This window comes from Amblyomma americanum, chromosome 4 (genome assembly GCF_052857255.1).
Source record: "Amblyomma americanum isolate KBUSLIRL-KWMA chromosome 4, ASM5285725v1, whole genome shotgun sequence".
Taxonomy (NCBI): Eukaryota; Metazoa; Arthropoda; class Arachnida; order Ixodida; family Ixodidae; genus Amblyomma; species Amblyomma americanum.
Genome location: NC_135500.1, coordinates 188020152 through 188037674, shown reverse-complemented (window position 1 = coordinate 188037674; position 17523 = coordinate 188020152). Strand labels below are relative to the sequence as shown.

At 47.5% G+C, this 17523-nt stretch overlaps 1 protein-coding gene and 1 pseudogene across 1 annotated transcript in view; both read left to right on the top strand.

Moving 5' to 3' along the window:
• Positions 1–3123: 3123 nt before the first annotated feature.
• The window catches only part of LOC144130489 (cholecystokinin receptor type A-like), a 64948-nt gene continuing 50548 nt past the window's right edge, over positions 3124–17523 (top strand). The window contains exon 1 of the mRNA XM_077664406.1: positions 3124–3218. The gene's annotated coding sequence lies outside the window, so the exon portion shown is untranslated. The remainder of the gene's footprint in view (positions 3219–17523) is intronic.
• On the top strand, positions 4262–4435 carry LOC144130723 (U2 spliceosomal RNA; annotated as a pseudogene).

Here is a 17523-nt window from a genome sequence, read left to right as displayed (position 1 = left end):
TACCAATCCATAGCCAAATTACCGATCACAGTCATCGATTACACTGCAGGATATACTAACGCCATTGCATACTGATACACAGCATTTATTTCAGTGCAATCAAGCGCCATAACACCGCCTTTTCATTGCTGTTCTATTGCATTTCTTTCACACAAACCTCAGTGTACGGCAATTTCTAAATTTAGCTGTCAGTGAGTAAACCCGACGGAGCCTGCTACTGAACAGGCGTCCACGTGGTCAGCAACTGAAACCAGTATTTGGTGATCTACTAATTAGGTTTTTTGTGAAAACGTGATTCGGTCGGAATGTTTCGATAAAAAATTTCACACTTCGTTCCCTAAGTAGCCTAGAATGTAAATATGTCGGGAAAGGCGTCCACACAAATGGGCTGCAAAAGTCCATTTTCCTGGTATGTGCAGACGTATTGGAGAGTCCAAATCAGGAACTTGCGCCAGAACTACCTTGACAGGGGAAAGACGAAACGCCTCACAGTTGTGTCAGAAACTTAGCGCACTCGAGGAGCGCCGGCGAGCCGTAAACCGATTGGGGCCCTACACGACGAAAGTAGATCGCGAATCAATAAACGCCTTTCAGTGCATAGTATGGGCGCGTGGCGCGGCCATCACTCATGCAGCGTTGACTACTCAGCACCTCTAGTCCCATCTCCACCACGGGCGGCGGAAGCTGAATCGCCACCCTTCTTCTGATCGGCGCCCTTCCGCAGGTGAGACGCAGTTGGTATCAGCAAACGAAGAAGCAACATACAGGGAAAGCCTGAAACCAAGTAAATAAATAAATTGTACTAAGGAAGTAACCTCCGATTACTTGTCATCGTCGCCTCATTCAATCTTTAAATCCATCAGAAAATATCTGAGAGCAGCACGCCCTTATTGTTGACAAGCTGGACAACCTGCCGACAATACATCGAGGAAACACAGGGTGATGCAAGAAGGGCTACCATGGTTCAGATCACAAGGTTACAGTTAATGTGAAAATTCTGGGAAGCGAGTTCTCTCTTTCTGTTTCTGTAGCGGGAGCTACACTAGGCTACCATTCGAGCATTTCGCGGTACACGCGAGAGGCCAGTTGTGCGCATGCGCCGTTACCATGGCAGCCGGGGAGCAGGAGTGGGTGCGCCGCGCGCTTCATCACCTATTTCTTCCGGAGTCCCTAGCTTATCCCTTCCCTTATGACGCGGTTCAGGTGTCCGCCGATCTATGAGACAGATACTGCGCCAATTCCTTTCCCCAAAAACCAATTTAACCTTACGGCCGCCCCCGCCGCGGTGGCTCAGTGGTTAGGGCGCTCGACTACTGATCCGGAGTTCCCGGGTTCGAACCCGACCGCGGCGGCTGCGTTTTTATGGAGGAAAAACGCTAAGGCGCCCGTGTGCTGTGCGATGTCAGTGCACGTTAAAGATCCCCAGGTGGTCGAAATTATTCCGGAGCCCTCCACTACGGCACATCTCTTTTCCTTTCTTCTTTAACTCCCTCCTTTACCCTTTCCTTACGGCGCGGTTCAGGTGTCCAACGATATATGAGACAGGTACTGCGCAATTTCCTTTCCCCAAAAAAAACCAATTATTATTACGACCGCGGTCCGCGGCGTCGGTCTCTACTACCGCGTCGCATGGATCACATCTAGGGTTCCGCTGAACGCATCAAAGTGCACCGGCGTTTTATGAAAATTTGGTTTTGGGGAAAAGTAAATGGCGCAGTATCTGTCTCACTGTATCGGCGGACACCTGAATCGCGCCGTAAGGGAAGCGATAAAGCAGGGACTGAGAGAAGAAAGGAAGAAAGAGGTGCCGTAGCGGAGGGCTCCGGAATAATTTCGACCACCTGAGGATCTTTAACGTGCACTAACATCGCACAGCGCACGGGCGCCTTAGCGTTCCGCCTCCATCGAAACGCAGCCGCCGCGTTCGGGTTCGAACCAGGGTACTCCGGATCCTGGACCGGAAGGATTGACCTTGTGTATCTGAGAGAAAGCACCCAGTATAAATACTGTGTAGGCAGCATTGAGACAACTGCGTGTTACTTTACCGATAATAAGGCAGTGTTTATATCTGTCAAAAAAATTTAATAAATAAACAATGTGTCTCACCGAATACTTCTTCAATGGTTCACATTTTAGTCACAACAACAAACTCGACAACATGCGTAACCAGCGGAGAACTACAGCTCTCGCTACGTATATCCTGGCATAGCTGAGCTAAGCCACTGCCAATTTTTTGTTTTGACCGATTTATTTATTTATTTATTTAATGAACGAATGAATGGATGAATGGATGAATCAATCAATCAATCAATCACTCATACCAAGCAATTCTGGACAAAAGCATTTTTGAGCGGGAAACCATTCATGAACGCAATTTTTTTCATACAATGTAAAATATCATTATAACAATTAATATATCCGGAGATCACCCGACGGCAGTCTTGTATTTTTTTTCTATTCACGTTTTTGCTATCGTCAAAAGCATTCCCCGTCGGTTTTCTATGGCAGTCTTAACTGTTCGATGCGATCGCTCGAAACACTTTAAAAGAAAGATTTTTGCTATATATCACAGTAATGAAACATTACCTTCAATATTTCCATGTGTCTTACACTTCTCCAATTTTCAAATTTTTTGCTCGACAAAGCTGGACATGGAATGAATGAATGAATGAATGAATGAATGAATGAATGAATGAATGAATGAATGAATGAATGAATGAATGTAACGCTTGCGGTGGTGACGATAGTGATTTAAAGATTTTTTTTTTTTCAAGTGTCTGAGCATCCCTGGGTTTTGAGGCACGCCGTAGTGTAGCCCCCAGTCGTTCCGACAATAAAACATTCACTAAAATGCGCCGAAATCTCAGTAAACGAAACCTCACTGACTCAGTGTGTCAGCGTGCGAACCAGCGGCCGACACTTTTACCGACAGCGCGGCCGAGCGCCCACTGCCTGCAAGAGCCGATCCACTCGCTGGGGCGCGCGAGCGAGGGAAAAACGGCGCCACCGGTATCCACTGGCGCTGGTCGCCAGGAGCGCGTCACGTGACTCCGAGAAGGAGGAGAGGAGTGAGAGGTGTCGCTTTCGGATCGGAACAGGTCGCACTCCGCACAACTGCGCGAACTGCGTCGCTGACGGGACGTTGTCGGTCTCTCCGCATCAGTTCGCCGTGACGAGGCGTGGATAACGACGCGGTCTAAGTCACCTCTTCGCTACGAGTGAGCACTCCATTTCCCTTCTAAGCAGCAGTGTGCCACTTATTTATTTTTCATTTTATTTTTATTTATTTGGGGGGGGGGGGGGGGGAATAGGGGAGAGTTACTATTGTTTCGTCTTGTTACTCGAGTAACCGCACTGCCCCGAGCACCTCTGATATTCGTCAGCAATGCATCTTTTTGATTCGCCAACATCTGGAGACCATTACGTTAAACCTTATTTTTGGCTGTGCATGTTTGAGCCGGAGTAGCTTTTAAAGCGCAATATTTAGAAAGGCCTCTGGATGCTTCCCCCGCTGTGTGACTTCCATTTTCTTTTATTTATTTTTCTTCCTCTCGTGTTCTGAACGGTAGGGGCACTAAGTTAAGAGCGGCCCAGGACGTACCCTTCCTCGGTATTCAGGCAAGAAACGTTAATTCCCAGCAAGTTCCCCGCAAAATCATTCCAAAACATCACCCCTCAACGATCATTCCTCACTACGTAAAAACAAACCGGGAACCGAACCTTCCGCCTCTCGGTGCTAACATCAGTGTTGATATACTCATTTATTCCACAAACTCCCGAGTCACGGAAGCATTACGGAGAGGAGCGGTGTAGAGAAAAACATTGTTCACAAGAAAACGAGCGATAAAAAAGGAAAATTACCCGGCCTTGAAGTCCTTTGTGCTCGGAATGGCAGCGAATGATAATTTTTTGTAATGCTTTTAGCCAGTGCTGCACTTTCGAAATTAAAGAGTCATTGTGCAGATCGTTTTAGAAAAGAGAACGCAAACTTTACAAGTACGTGTCATCTAAACTCTGTTAAACATAAGAGGGGCGAACACTAATATACTCTTTTCGGATAGTATTATGATGGTGATTTTTTTTTTAAAAAAGACACATTCCAGAGCTTTTCGGGCGCAGTGAAATTTTGGTATCTTAAGGGTTATTTTCACTGATATAATGCTGACGTTGTGACAACGGTCCCACAAATTAAACTGGTTTCAAATTGTCATCCATGAGAGGCACGGTTGACAGAAGACCCGTACGACAGCCCGCGGTTCTCAGACCCTCCTGGCGTTAAAATGCGGTTTCAGCAGGATGTCCGGACCCCGTAGAGTATCTGTTACGGGTCCAATTGGACTCATTTTTGGAAATGTGGCGGAGAGTTTGAAGGATGCTTCACTCCCGCCATCGGTTGGCCCGGTATTGCACTTCCTCCGGGATCGGCCTTGTCTTTAGCGTGTCTTTGCTATCCTGTCTTTCTATCCCATCTTTCAACCCTCCTACTATCTGCACGTGGTAGCGATTGTGGCTCGGCTTGAGCCAGTGAGCAGGCCTGTGCATTTTCCTTCCTTTCTTTCTTCCTGGCAATAACAGACAGACAGACCGTTTCAGCGCTATGCTTGCTTCCCATGGTGTGAACGACTCGCAATTGTAGAGAGCTCCAGATTAGTCTCAAATCACTTGGGGTTCCTTAAATATATGTTGTCTTTACATGAAGCGTTTTTGCATTGCACCGACATATAAATGCGAGCGCCGTAACCTTGTTCGAACCTACGATCCCGATACCAGAACGCCTTATCCACTGAACTACAGCAGCGGGTAGCGTATTCTGCTAATCCTCCAGGTTGTAACAGCGTGCGATTATTCAGGTTCAACTTCACTTGGTCGTTTTATTTTAGATTGTTCTGGTACAAAGTATTTTTTAAGCGGTATGAAATGCCATGAAGAAAAAGATAAAAAAGCCGCGAGTTGATTGGCGCCAGCAACCACTCTCGTGGTTATGTGTGTGTGTCGTGGGTATGTGCCATGTCAAGAAGGCAACAACAACCACTCTCGGTAGATAAAGCTGCTGGTAGAACGCAGAGTGCTTGTCGACCGACGAAACAAACACACGAACTTCGTATAAAGATAAAAGATGAAGCTGGTTAGAGTCGCGAAAGAGATTAGAATACTCTATTTCAACCTCCCCGCGTAGCGTCTTTCTAGTGATCTGATTACTTGCACTTGTGAGGAAGAGTGATTTATTTTTCTTTCTTCCCGCCGCGTTGCAAACTAGTTTGCTCAAGCATACGTGCAACCGTCTGGAGACCGGCTACCGCTTCCTTGGACCCGTCTACGCCGTCCCGAGTGCAAACACTATGCGAGTACCCTACGTCCGCTGGAATGGAGAAACAATAGTTCGCCGAGTGGCTTTCGTGCATTGCCGTGAAAGTGCTCTTCAGAGTCCCTTCCAGCTGGTGATAAATGACGATTCGCTGCGGGCCGTTACCAAGGGTGCCGCCCGGAACAACCGCCGGCCTGTGCGTTTGTTTATCTGCTAGGACAAGTTCTGCCGTTGGAGTAAATAACTGCAGCGCCAGCTTCATTGTTTTGTGTAATCCGATTTCTTTTTCTTCTTTTCTCACCGCTCGCTCGCCAGCCGTCCCTATTCCGGGCCTTTCATGGCTTTCTAGCGCGTCCTTTGCCCACCGGCGTCTGCGGTCGGAAAAACATTGTCACCTGGCGACGGCGGCCGTGAATCGCGAAGTGCTGCGGGTCTCGGCAGCGCTTTTCGAGCATGACACAGGACTTTCTGTATAAGCAATATGCGTAATCGCGCATTTTCCTGAGCTCCGTACAGTTATGTCTGCGTGAGCATGATTCTTGCCAGCAAAGCAGGCATCGGGTGCAGATAATATCGCGGCGAATGCCCTACGTTCGTAGCACAAAAACGTTGACGTCATTCCTGGCAGCGAGAACTGATAAAAACAGGAAAAAGATAAACAAACCATAATTTCGCATCAATTTTAAGCACTGATACTCTGGATCGTAAACACCACACGTTCTCAGAAAACCAGGCAACGTCCTTCCGAAAGGTACCAGCGAATGAGCTTACCGTTGGTTGCAGAATTCGCCTTCACAACAGGAATGGACTCTGACGTTGTAGTTAGAAACATTAGTTCAATTAGTACAAATAATGCAATAAATTAAACCACAAATCTCAGAAGCGAAATTGGCCTTAAATGCTCACGCATCCAAAAAAGCTTTCAGTTACACTAGACATACAAATTAATGCAAATTTGCGTGCATCGGGTCGCTGCTCTTCGATGAGCTGCAAAAGAAAGGGTCAACAAGTGCGAAAAAATCTGCGGCAGTAAAAGCTGCTTTTTAGCGCTGCAATCAGAAAAGGACGACTGCGTCCCTTTTTTCCGTGATTTTCCTGCAAGTCGTGAATTATTCCGTTGAAAAGAGACACTCCACTAATGTTCATTGCCCGATTAAGCTGAAAATGAAGTGACTTCCTCATCCTCTACCTCTTCTTGCTCTCTTTGAAAAAAAGGGGGTTGAGCACACCTAATTATAAAGTATGCAATTCGTGCCGGAAACCATGCAAGGCGTTGGTGAAAATGCGTGACGCCACTCATTCAGAGGGCGACATGTAGCCACTTTGCCGCGTCAGTCGTTTCGGGGTCCTGCTGTACTTTTGAACTGACGGTGCGGTGTGGCCGTGCGAGGCGCATTTTGACTTCGTGGACATTGCAAGCTCTCTGCTTAAGTAGTGCAACCGCTGGAAAACTGCGAAAAGAGGCTCAAAGCGCGCCGCCGGCCCATCTGCCAGCGAAGTTCGGTCCCCTCCCTCCAATCGCAGCCTCCCTTTTCGCTCATTACGTGTCAGGTCGCTCGTGCGGGGATTAAAGCGCTCGCTGAGGGCGCGAGGCTTTGCGTACCAAATCAGCGCCCGTAGTGACGCAGTCGCGGATTGATCCGGATTACCCCTGACCGCGGGTACAAGCTCTCGTGGCCCACCAGCATTGTTAAGCAGGAAAGACGCTTGCTGGACTGCTACCGCCGCGCCTAAATTGCGAGTCATATTTGAGACCTGCAGTGTCGCGGAAGTGTGTACAAGGCAGTCGGACTTGAAGCGAGTATTTAAGAGGAGAGAGAAGCGAACATAGAGTTTGTTTTTAAGACTATAGCGCAGGAGCAACATATACAAGACAAGAAAAAACATAAACACAGCGGCTGTGTTTACATCATTTTCTTCTCTCCCGTATTGCTGCTGCGCTGTAGGCCTAATTGTGCACTAGCCAGCCATTACGCATTATAGCGTTTGCTTCCCGGCGGTCAGGCTGCATCTCTATCTCCGATAGCCATCGACACTAACCTGTTCGAACTTCTCCAGCGTGCAGTTGTTTCGACGCACGCTCCCCTTTAGAGAATGCCCCTTTAGAGCAATCGTAACGGAGAGAGGAACCTGGCAGGCAGTTGTTAGCCGATACCTTCAAAGACACCTGAAGAGTCTGTCGCCTGAAGACCCCTACAAGACCACCAGTTCGGACGGCATTGTGAAAATTTTCAAAGAGAGCATGCCAGGTGTTAATTATGGCTTCTCGGTTGACATTGAAGAGCTGTTTTATTCGGTTCCTCACAACGAACTGCTCATGGCGGTCAGCAACTGTATAGAGCGTTTGGGGGTTGTGGGGTTCCAAAATGCCTGCGGCATTTCGATAGAAGGTTTCATGGAACTGTTGAATGTGTACCTCTCCTCAACGCTAGTGAGTTTTCAGGATAAATTCTATGTGCAAAAACGAGGCATTTGTATAGGGTCGAGTGTTGCACCTGTTCTCACTGAAATATATTTAGCGGAAGTTGACTGTTCACTCTCACGGGCGCTAACTGACGACCGCATCGCGCGAGTTTTCCGATACGTAGACGACTTTTTAATACTCTTAAAAATGAATCCCAATGACAACCCACAAGAGGTCACTAATGAAGTTTTAACATCTTTTAAATCTAAGGCTCCCAGTTTGAATTTTACCGTGGAATTGCCTGAGAATTCTTGCTTACAGTTCTTGGACTTGAGATTGTTTTTCAGTGAACCGGACCACTTGTGTTGGATGTACATGCCTAGAACAAAAAAGGCCCTTTTACCCTATGACTCCTGTCACTCTAAACTTATTAAGAGAGGAATTGCTTCATCCTGCTTGAGGTCATCATTACTGAAGTCCTGTTCTCACAAGGTTTCACTCAGCTTTTCCGCTCAAGTCGCACGCCTAAGTTGTGCTGGGTTTCCCTCGTCGCTTCTGCAGGCCGCTGCCGGGTCTCTGTTGAGAACCGTCATCCCAGTTTCTAGTGCTCGAGAATCTGGCATTCGTGAGAGGCGGAAATTTGAAGTACTGCCCTATATACATAAGACCTCGCATGGCCTGAAGAGGGTAGCAGGAAAATTCAGTGTGGAAATCTTCTTTTCGGCGCCTTGTAAGCTGTCCCGTTTGTGCGCGCTAACTAACAATGAAACGAGAACAAAAGCAGGCTGTGGTGTAAACCACAAAATCAAGTTTGTGTCCTGTCGAATGGGAGTAGTGTATGAAATCCCACTTAGTTGCGGCTCAGTTTACGTGGGACAAACGGGACGCTGCATTAATAAGCGCCTACAAGAACACAAAAATTCGTTGGGCTCTCACAGCGGCATGCATTTGCCCAAACACTGTCTTTCTTGTGACAATAAATGCACGCCACTCTTTGAGCGCCTCGCGTGCAAGAGGACCGGGGTTCAAATCCTGGTGCCGCGCAATTCTCCACCGGGTTTAAAAAAAAAAAAAGAAAAATCCGCGTGTCGATGGAATTGCATAACCAGGCCTGGAGTGCGGCCTTATCTCGGTGACCAGAACCGACAACGCACTCTCTCACCAGAACAGGATTTGGCCACCCTGGTGTAGTACTTGGCCACAACCTTCTATGATCAAACCAAGTAACCCTCGGCCCTCAGTCCCCAGCGGCTGCAGAGCAACTGACCACGGCGGCGGTCAGACCTGTGACGCAGCGGAGGGTGCTAAGAATCTCTGGCTCCGGACAGGCCGCCATTGGAATCTGAACCTGGCAACGTTTAACGCTAGAACTTTAGCTAGTGAGGCTAGCCTAGCAGTGCTGTTCGAGGAACTAGCGGGAATTAAATGGGATGTGATAGGGCTTAGCGAAGTTAGGAGGACAGGTGAGGCGTATACAGTACTAAAGGACGGACACATACTGTGCTATCGCGGGTTAAAGGATAGACGAGAACTAGGTGTGGGTTTCCTCATTAATAAGGATATAGCTGGCAACGTAGAGGAGTTCTACAGTATTAACGAGAGGGTAGCAGCAATAGTAATTAGGCTGAATAGGAGGTACAAGCTGAAAGTGGTGCAGGCCTACGCACCCACATCCAGCCATGATGACCAGACCGTTGAAAGCTTCTATGAGGACGTAGAATCAGCAATGAATAGAGTAAAATCGCAGTACACTGTACTGATGGGCGACTTCAATGCGAAGGTGGGCAAGAAGCAGGCTGACGACCACGCGGTAGGTGACTATGGGATAGGCTCTAGAAATAGCAGGGGAGAGTTATTAGTCGAATTCGCGGATAGAAATCATTTACGGATCATGAATACCTTCTTCCGCAAACGAGAAAACAGGAAGTGGACCTGGAAGAGCCCCAATGGTGAGATTAAAAATGAAATCGACTTCATACTATGCGCTAAACCTGGCATCATTCAGGATGTGGCCGTCCTCGGAAGGGTGCGTTGCAGCGACCATAAAATGGTAAGGTCTAGAATTAGCTTGGACTTGAAGAGGGAACGGAAGAAGCTAGCGAAGAAGAAGACCATTAACGAGTTAGCCGTAAGAGGGAAAGCACAGGAGTTTAGGATAGCGCTGCAAAACAGATACTCGGCTTTAACTGAGGAAGATGATCTTGATGTTCATTCAATGCACGATAACCTGACATCAATAATTACGGAGTGCGCAGTAGAAGTAGGCGGTAGGACAGTTCGAAAAGACACCGGGAAGCTATCTCAGGTGACGAAAGATCTGATTAAGAAGCGCCAAAACATGAAGGCATCTAACACTACCGATAGAATAGAACTAACGGAGCTATCAAAGTTAATAAATAAGCGCAAGGTAGCCGACATAAGGAAGTTTAATATGGAGAGAATCGAGCATGCTATAAAGAACGGAGGTAGCCTAAAAACAGTGAAGAGGAAACTAGGCATAGGTAAAAACCAGATGTATGCATTAAGAGACAAGCAGGGCAATGTCATTAGCAATATGGATAAGATAGTTAACGTAGCCGAAGAGTTCTACACAGAGCTGTACAGTAGCCAATGTAATCAGAGCGCCAATGAGAAAGACAGCAGTGCACAGCAATGCGTCATCCCGCCAGTAACGAAAGATGAAGTAAAGAAAGCCTTAGAAGCAATGAAAAGGGGAAAAGCAGCTGGGGAGGATCAGGTAACAGCAGATCTCTTGAAGGATGGAGGGGACATCGTGCTAGAAAAACTAGCCACCCTGTATACGCAATGCCTTGTGACCTCGACTGTACCAGAAGCTTGGAAGAATGCAAACATTATCTTAATTCATAAGAAGGGAGACGCCAAGGACTTGAAAAATTACAGGCCGATCAGCTTACTATCCGTTGCCTACAAAGTATTTACTAAGGTAATCGCTAATAGAGTCAGGGCAACGTTAGACTTTAATCAACCAAATGATCAGGCAGGCTTTCGTAAAGGATATTCCACAATAGATCATATTCACACTATCAATCAGGTGATAGAGAAATGTGCAGAATATAACCAACCTCTATATATAGCTTTCATTGATTACGAGAAAGCATTCGACTCAGTGGAAACCTCAGCAGTCATACAGGCATTGCGTAATCAGGGGGTAGAAGAGCCTTATGTCAAAATACTGGAAGATATATATAGCAACTGCACAGCTACTATAGTCCTCCATAAAGTCAGCAATAAAATTCCAATAAGGAAGGGCGTCAGGCAAGGAGACACGATATCGCCAATGCTGTTCACCGCATGTTTGCAGGAGGTATTTCGAGGCCTGAATTGGGAACAGTTGGGAATAAGAATAAATGGAGAATACCTAAATAATCTGAGATTTGCTGATGACATTGCCTTGCTGAGTCACTCAGGAGGTGAACTGCAAATCATGATCAACGAGTTAGACAGGCAGAGCAGATCGATGGGTCTAAAAATTAACATGCAGAAAACCAAGGTAATGTTCAACAGTCTAGCAAGGGAACAACAGTTCACAATTGGCAGCGAGAGCCTAGAAATTGTGCCGGAATACGTCTACTTAGGGCAGGTAGTGACAGCTGATCCGGATCATGAGAAGGATAAGAATGGGGTGGAGCGCATATGGCAAATTCTCGCAGATCATGAGTGGCAGTTTACCAATTTCCCTCAAGAGGAAAGTGTACAACAGCATAATCTTACCGGTACTCACCTACGGGGCAGAAACGTGGAGGCTAACGAAAAGAGTTCAGCTTAAGTTAAGGACAACGCAGCGAGCCATGGAAAGAAAAATGATAGGTGTAACGTTAAGAGATCGGAAGCGGGCAGAGTGGGTGAGGGAACAAACACGGGTTAATGACATCCTAGTCGAAATCAAGAGAAAGAAATGGGCTTGGGCAGGGCATGTGATGCGAAGGCAAGATAACCGCTGGTCTTTAAGGGTAACGGAGTGGGTTCCAAGAGAAAGTAAGCGTAGCAGGGGGCGGCAGAAGGTTAGATGGGCGGATGAGATTAAGAAGTTTGCAGGCAAAGGGTGGATGCAGCTGGCAAAGGATAGGGTTAATTGGAGAGACATGGGAGAGGCCTTTGCCCTGCAGTGGGTGTAGTAAGGCTGATGATGATGACAAATTAATGCAACATCTCGCCTGATAACGACTGTAACACCGCAACTTCACAATAATTTTGGACTTGACCCCTTTTCTGGCCGTTACAGTTTAAAAGCGGTTGCCTTTGACGCACAGGGTAGTCGGTGTCATAATAAAGAGCGTCCGCTCAAGTCCCTTTAGTGAGGAACTACAAAATAAAGCTGTCATGAAAAGTGCGGACACCATGGTATGATTTTGCTTTATCTTTTTTGCATAGAAAATTGAGAATCCTAGCCTTGAAAGCCTATGCTATAGAGTTCGTCTTAGTTCCTGTTCGGATTGCTTTTAAGGTTTCTCGAAATTTGGAGCATTTTAATGAATACGCAGAGCATCAGACATCAAATGTGAACTGAGAGAAAAACATCATGCAGACTACGTTACCAAGAAAACTTACTACCTAAAATAAAATGCTACGGCGAAGGTTGCATAACGCCTGAAAACATTGAACAACCGTCTCGTTTTTCCAATTTTATCTTTGCACTACCAACCCCGGTGTGAATGAAGTGTATCTTTTTTCGCAATACATCTTGTGAATTTTTTTCGGCGCCCTGTGACTACGCAACTCAATGCATTGCTGAGGACGGCACGCAGCGTAAACAAATTCAAGTGATACGGCGCCCGTATCTGCCTAATGATTCCAGAAACCTGTTGAAGTTTTCTTTATACGTCCACTGCCTGTGCTTAACTGGTGTTTTATGGTTTATCGCGCTTTGACAGTAAACATGCATGTGTGCCGAAACGTCAAAGCTCGTTGTTGGGACGGCCGGTTAGAAAAAAGCATGATGCCTACTCGGATCTCTCTTCTATCAGACCTTTCTGGTCGCAACACGCAAGATCCTAAAGCGATGGGGCGGCGCAGGAGGGCAACGCGGCAAAATGAAAGGGCAACACTTCGAAAATAGCGTATGAACATGATGTTATACATTTTGATCGAGTGTATGACTAGGGCGTTTGCGCCGAAGTTTCCGGATACGAAACCAAATATTCCCTTACGATACAGGATATTTCTTCTGTGTCAGCGTAGCGCCTACCTGTATGCTAAAGCATTGTGTCGTTTCCTCTTCAAATACGCTCTGCAGTCGCGTAGGACGACAATATCGCTGTGTTTATTCTATTTCTTTGAGTGTCGCGATTCCCTGGATGGAAATGCGTCAGGCTCGAGAGTTGCTTCTGAGCTTTGTTTGTTCACTTGTTCGTTCGTTCTTGCACGGATGTGCTCGTTCGCGTTTGCACGCGCTCGTTTGCTCGAGCGATCGCTTGCAGGCACTCCACTCTTTTATTTGATCATTCGTTCGATCATCGCTCGCTCTTTCGTGTGTTGTATCGATCGTACTGCCATGTGTATCTCTGTCGACCTGCTCGCCGATGTGTCCATTCGGTCGTGCAATTGTCGATTGGTTGGTTCAGTTTGGTTTGTTCGCTCTTTCTTTTGCCCGCTAGTTCCTGCGCTGCTTGCTTGCTTCGTTGTTTTTTTTAATGCACATTAAAGCAAGTATTTGTGTCTGGCAGCGGCGCAGGCTGCTGTCTTTCACATATTGGAAGAAGCCACTTGCACACGATCTAAAGCTCAAGAAAACGCCACTATAACAAACAAAATACACAACGTAGAGAACATATCGCGCACGTAAGAATAAATAACATTATTTAGTGAGCATAATCATTAAAAGAAAGTAACCAACAATTCACAACAAGCGGGTATAAGTACGCAACAATAAGTAAGGACATGACAGCGTTGCAATAGGCAAAGACAGAGGAACATAGAGACGCGAGGACATATGGTGGTGGTGGTGGAAACATTTATTGCCAAATAAAGAGGGGGGCAAACCCCCTAACATGGCACGAGGCAACCCTTAGGGGGCTGCCCTTACAGGGCAAATGATAGCCCTTGGAGGCTTTCCGCTTCAGGGCGTCGGTAATTATCCGTCGCTGGTCACCAGCAGCGAAGCTGGCCAGGAGAGTCTCCCAGTATGACTCCGCCGTGGTTGGGGTTAGAGGATGTGGGAAGGTAGGACATGTGAAGGAAGTCTCCCGATTTCCCGCAGCGCTTATAAGAAGAAAGGAATTGATCCGGGTAGCGGGCATGAAGGAGAGTAGGGTAGGGAGCAGTTCGGGTCTGGAGTCGGCGCCAGTGGGAGGCCTGGATTAAGGTCGGGGGGGGGGGGGGGGGGGGGGGGGGGAGCCTGCAGTGCGTAAACGCGCCGGGTATAGGGCATATGTACTTAAGAACCACTTACTGTTAGGCGCATGAATGTAAATCCCCCCCCCCCCCCAAAAAAAATGCCTGTCCGGCTACCATCTCAGTCAAGAACTGATAATGTCAGCACAAGAAAGTAAACACTAAAAATATTGAAGACACACACTCACGAGACATCGATAAAGAGAGGTAGTAGCCCTAAAATGTAGTGTAGCGAGCAACACCTACTAATTTTCAAGGAGGCCACCTTCCTCTAGGAATTATCTTTGAGCGCTATAAGTGCTTATTTTGCAGCGCATGCATCGGCCGTGGGCCTAGTCGCTTATGAACAATAAACGATCTTTTATCAGAAACGTTCAGGTCCTCTTCGACCCTGTTCTGTAATTGCCATGTTTTCGGCAATCTAATAATAAGAGAGCTCTGTCCTCATCTTCATGTCCTCCTACACATTGTGAGCTGCCTGCGAGGCCAATTCTATGTCTAAGGTGTTTCGTGTGGGCTGTTCCCAAATGCAAGCGGTGAATGAGAGTTTCAAAGCTTCTGTTGGGAGATAACTGAATATTAAACCATGACAATAAATCTATGAAATATAAATCAGAACATTTATATTTTGGCTCAAATCACGCCTTTTCGCTAATTCAAAATGCACTGACTTCAAAAAAATGGCAGTGGCTTAGCTCAGCTATGCCAGGATATACGTAGCGAGGGCTGCGGTTCAACGCTGGTTACGCATGTTGTCGAGTTTGTTGTGACTAAAATGTTAAGCACTGAAGAAGTATTCGGTGGGACACATATTTTATTTATTCAATTGTTTTGACAGATATAAAAACTGCCCGATTATCGGCAAAGTAACACGCAGTTGTCTCAATGCTGCCTACACAGTATTTAGACTGGTAGCTTTCTCTCAGATACACAAGGTCAATCCTTGCGGTCCAGGATCCGGAGTACCCAGGTTCGAACCCGACCGCGGCGACTGCGTTTCGATGGAGGCGAAACGCTAAGGCACCCGTGCGCTGTGCGATGTCAGTGCACGTTAAAGGTCCCCAAGTGGTCGAAATTATTCCGAAGCCCTCCACTACGGCACCTATTCCTTTCTTCTCTCAGTCCCTCCTTTATAACGCCGGTGCACTTTGATGCGTTCAGCGGAACGGTGGGTGTGATCCATGCGACGCCTGCCGCCTGCCGTGGAGACCGACACCGCGCACCGCGGCCGCAAGGTTAAATTGGTTTTGGCGGAAAGGAAATGGCGCAGTATCTGTCTCACATATCGGCGGACACTTGAACCGCTCCATAATGGAAGGGATAAAGCAGGGACTTCGGAAGAGGTGACGAAGCGCGCGGCGCGCACACTCCTCCCCGGTTGCCATGGTAACGGCGCATGCGCACAACTTTCCGCCCCCATGTACCCTGGTAACGGCGCATGCGCACAACTGGCCTCTCGCGTGTACAGCGAAATGATCGACTGGTAGCCTAGTGTAGCTCCCACTACAAAACGGCGCAATGCACAACTCCAGAGGATGTCAGTGCACGTTAAAGATCGCCAGGTGGTCGGAATTATTCCAGAGCCCTCCACTACGGCTCCTCTTTCTTCCTTTCTTCTTTCACTTCCTTCTTTATCCCTTCCCTTACGGCGAGGTTCAGGTGTCCAACGATATATGAGACAGATACTGCGCCATTTCCTTTCTCCAAAAAAACAATTACTATTCTTATTAACTCTTACCCCGCCGCGGTGGCTCAGTGGTTAGGGCGCTCGATTACTGATCCGGAGTTCCCGGGTTCGAACCCGACCGCGGCGGCTGCGTTTTTATGCAGGAAAAACGCTAAGGCGCCCGTGTGCTGTGCGATGTCAGTGCACGTTAAAGATCCCCAGGTGGTCTAAATTATTCCGGAGCCCTCCACTACGGCACCCATTTCTTCCTTTCTTCTTTCACTCCCTCCCTTATCCCTTCCCATACGGCGCGGTTCAGGTGTCCAACGATGTATGAGACAGATACTGCGCCATTTCCTTTCCCCAAAAAACCAATTATTATTATTATTCTTATTAACTCCAGAGGAGAAGGCCAGATGTGTTAGTATTGAGGCCTGCTTGCCTAGCCACTGCGTCCGTCTCGGTGTTTCCAGGAATAAGGCAATGTCCAGTTATTGGCTGAAAAGTAGGCTTGGAGCTTTCTTTATGTCCATCGTATACCAGCTTAGCGTTTGAAAGTGTTGCACTACCACTGCCAAGGATTTAAATGAGGACTGCGAGTCCTTAATGATGGCCCACGCTAGTTGAGACACTAGGAGCATTCGCTTTCTTTTTTTTAGTGTCCCATACATGCAGATGGTTGTGTACACCGAGACGTCCTTCAGTGTGAGAGAAGCGATTTAACGTGAAAAGTTCAGCGGGAAACAAACTTCCAAGTGGCAAAGGGGAATGGCTGCTTTGTGCCCAGCTTTCGCCGCTCGCAGTGCAAAGAATGGGTCGTAGTGAAAGGTTCGCAAGAAATTACCGGACGCTAGAAAATGCCCAGTCTCGGTTGCAACAGCACACGGAGCCCGTCAAGTCGTTGTCGGAACACTTCCGGTTTGGTGACGTCGAATGACGTGCTTATCATGACCACGCATCACGTCTCATGCTTTGTCAAACACCCCTTCATTCACACCGACCATGTGTGACAGCAGACAACGCGGATGCGCCTAAAACAAGCTTATGCTTCGCATAACACTTGGCATCGGCCCAGGTGTGGCACACGTCGCCAAATGGACCGATGAGCTCTTTATGCTTTCAAAGGCGATAGAGAGCATTTACACTTCACGCATATAAGAACACATGCGTGGTGTTAACTTGAGAGATTAATACACACACAGAAATCTTACAACAAAGCACCAATACATGGGAGAGAGGCAAACAAAAGAAGCACAGACTTTTCACCGGACACTTTGGCAGTCCGGCGACCAAGAGGAACACGGAAGTGGTCGTCCCGAAGACTGGCGCGCGCTCTCTCTCGCTTATCCGTTGACTTGGTTTGGTGATAGTGGTTTTGACCCCGGCAGTCTTGCGGTAACACTCTCTTCAAAGCAATTGAATAGGCATTTCTATGATGCGGGTTCACCGCTGGCCTCCGCGTGTGGACGTGCCACGTCTGTTATTTTCGCCCAAGGCGGGGAACGCGCAAACGCAAGTGTCTACAGTGCACTCCAACGTTCATGTCCCGGAGGCTCATGACACTGGCAGGCCGGCTTGGGGCCGTGCAGAATCTGCGTGTCCTAACTCCCCTGTTTCAAATAGTTTTCACCGCTTATACAGTGCAAACGCTTTCTCGCTATTCCGGCGGGGCACGTGCCGCCATGAGTCAATAAAGGAGAGACCTTCCAGAAGGAGCGAGTCATTGCTTCTCAGGACGGACGCCGCCGCTTTCGAGAGAAGTGAACTTCTTAATACTTAGCACTTCGCACTTAACAT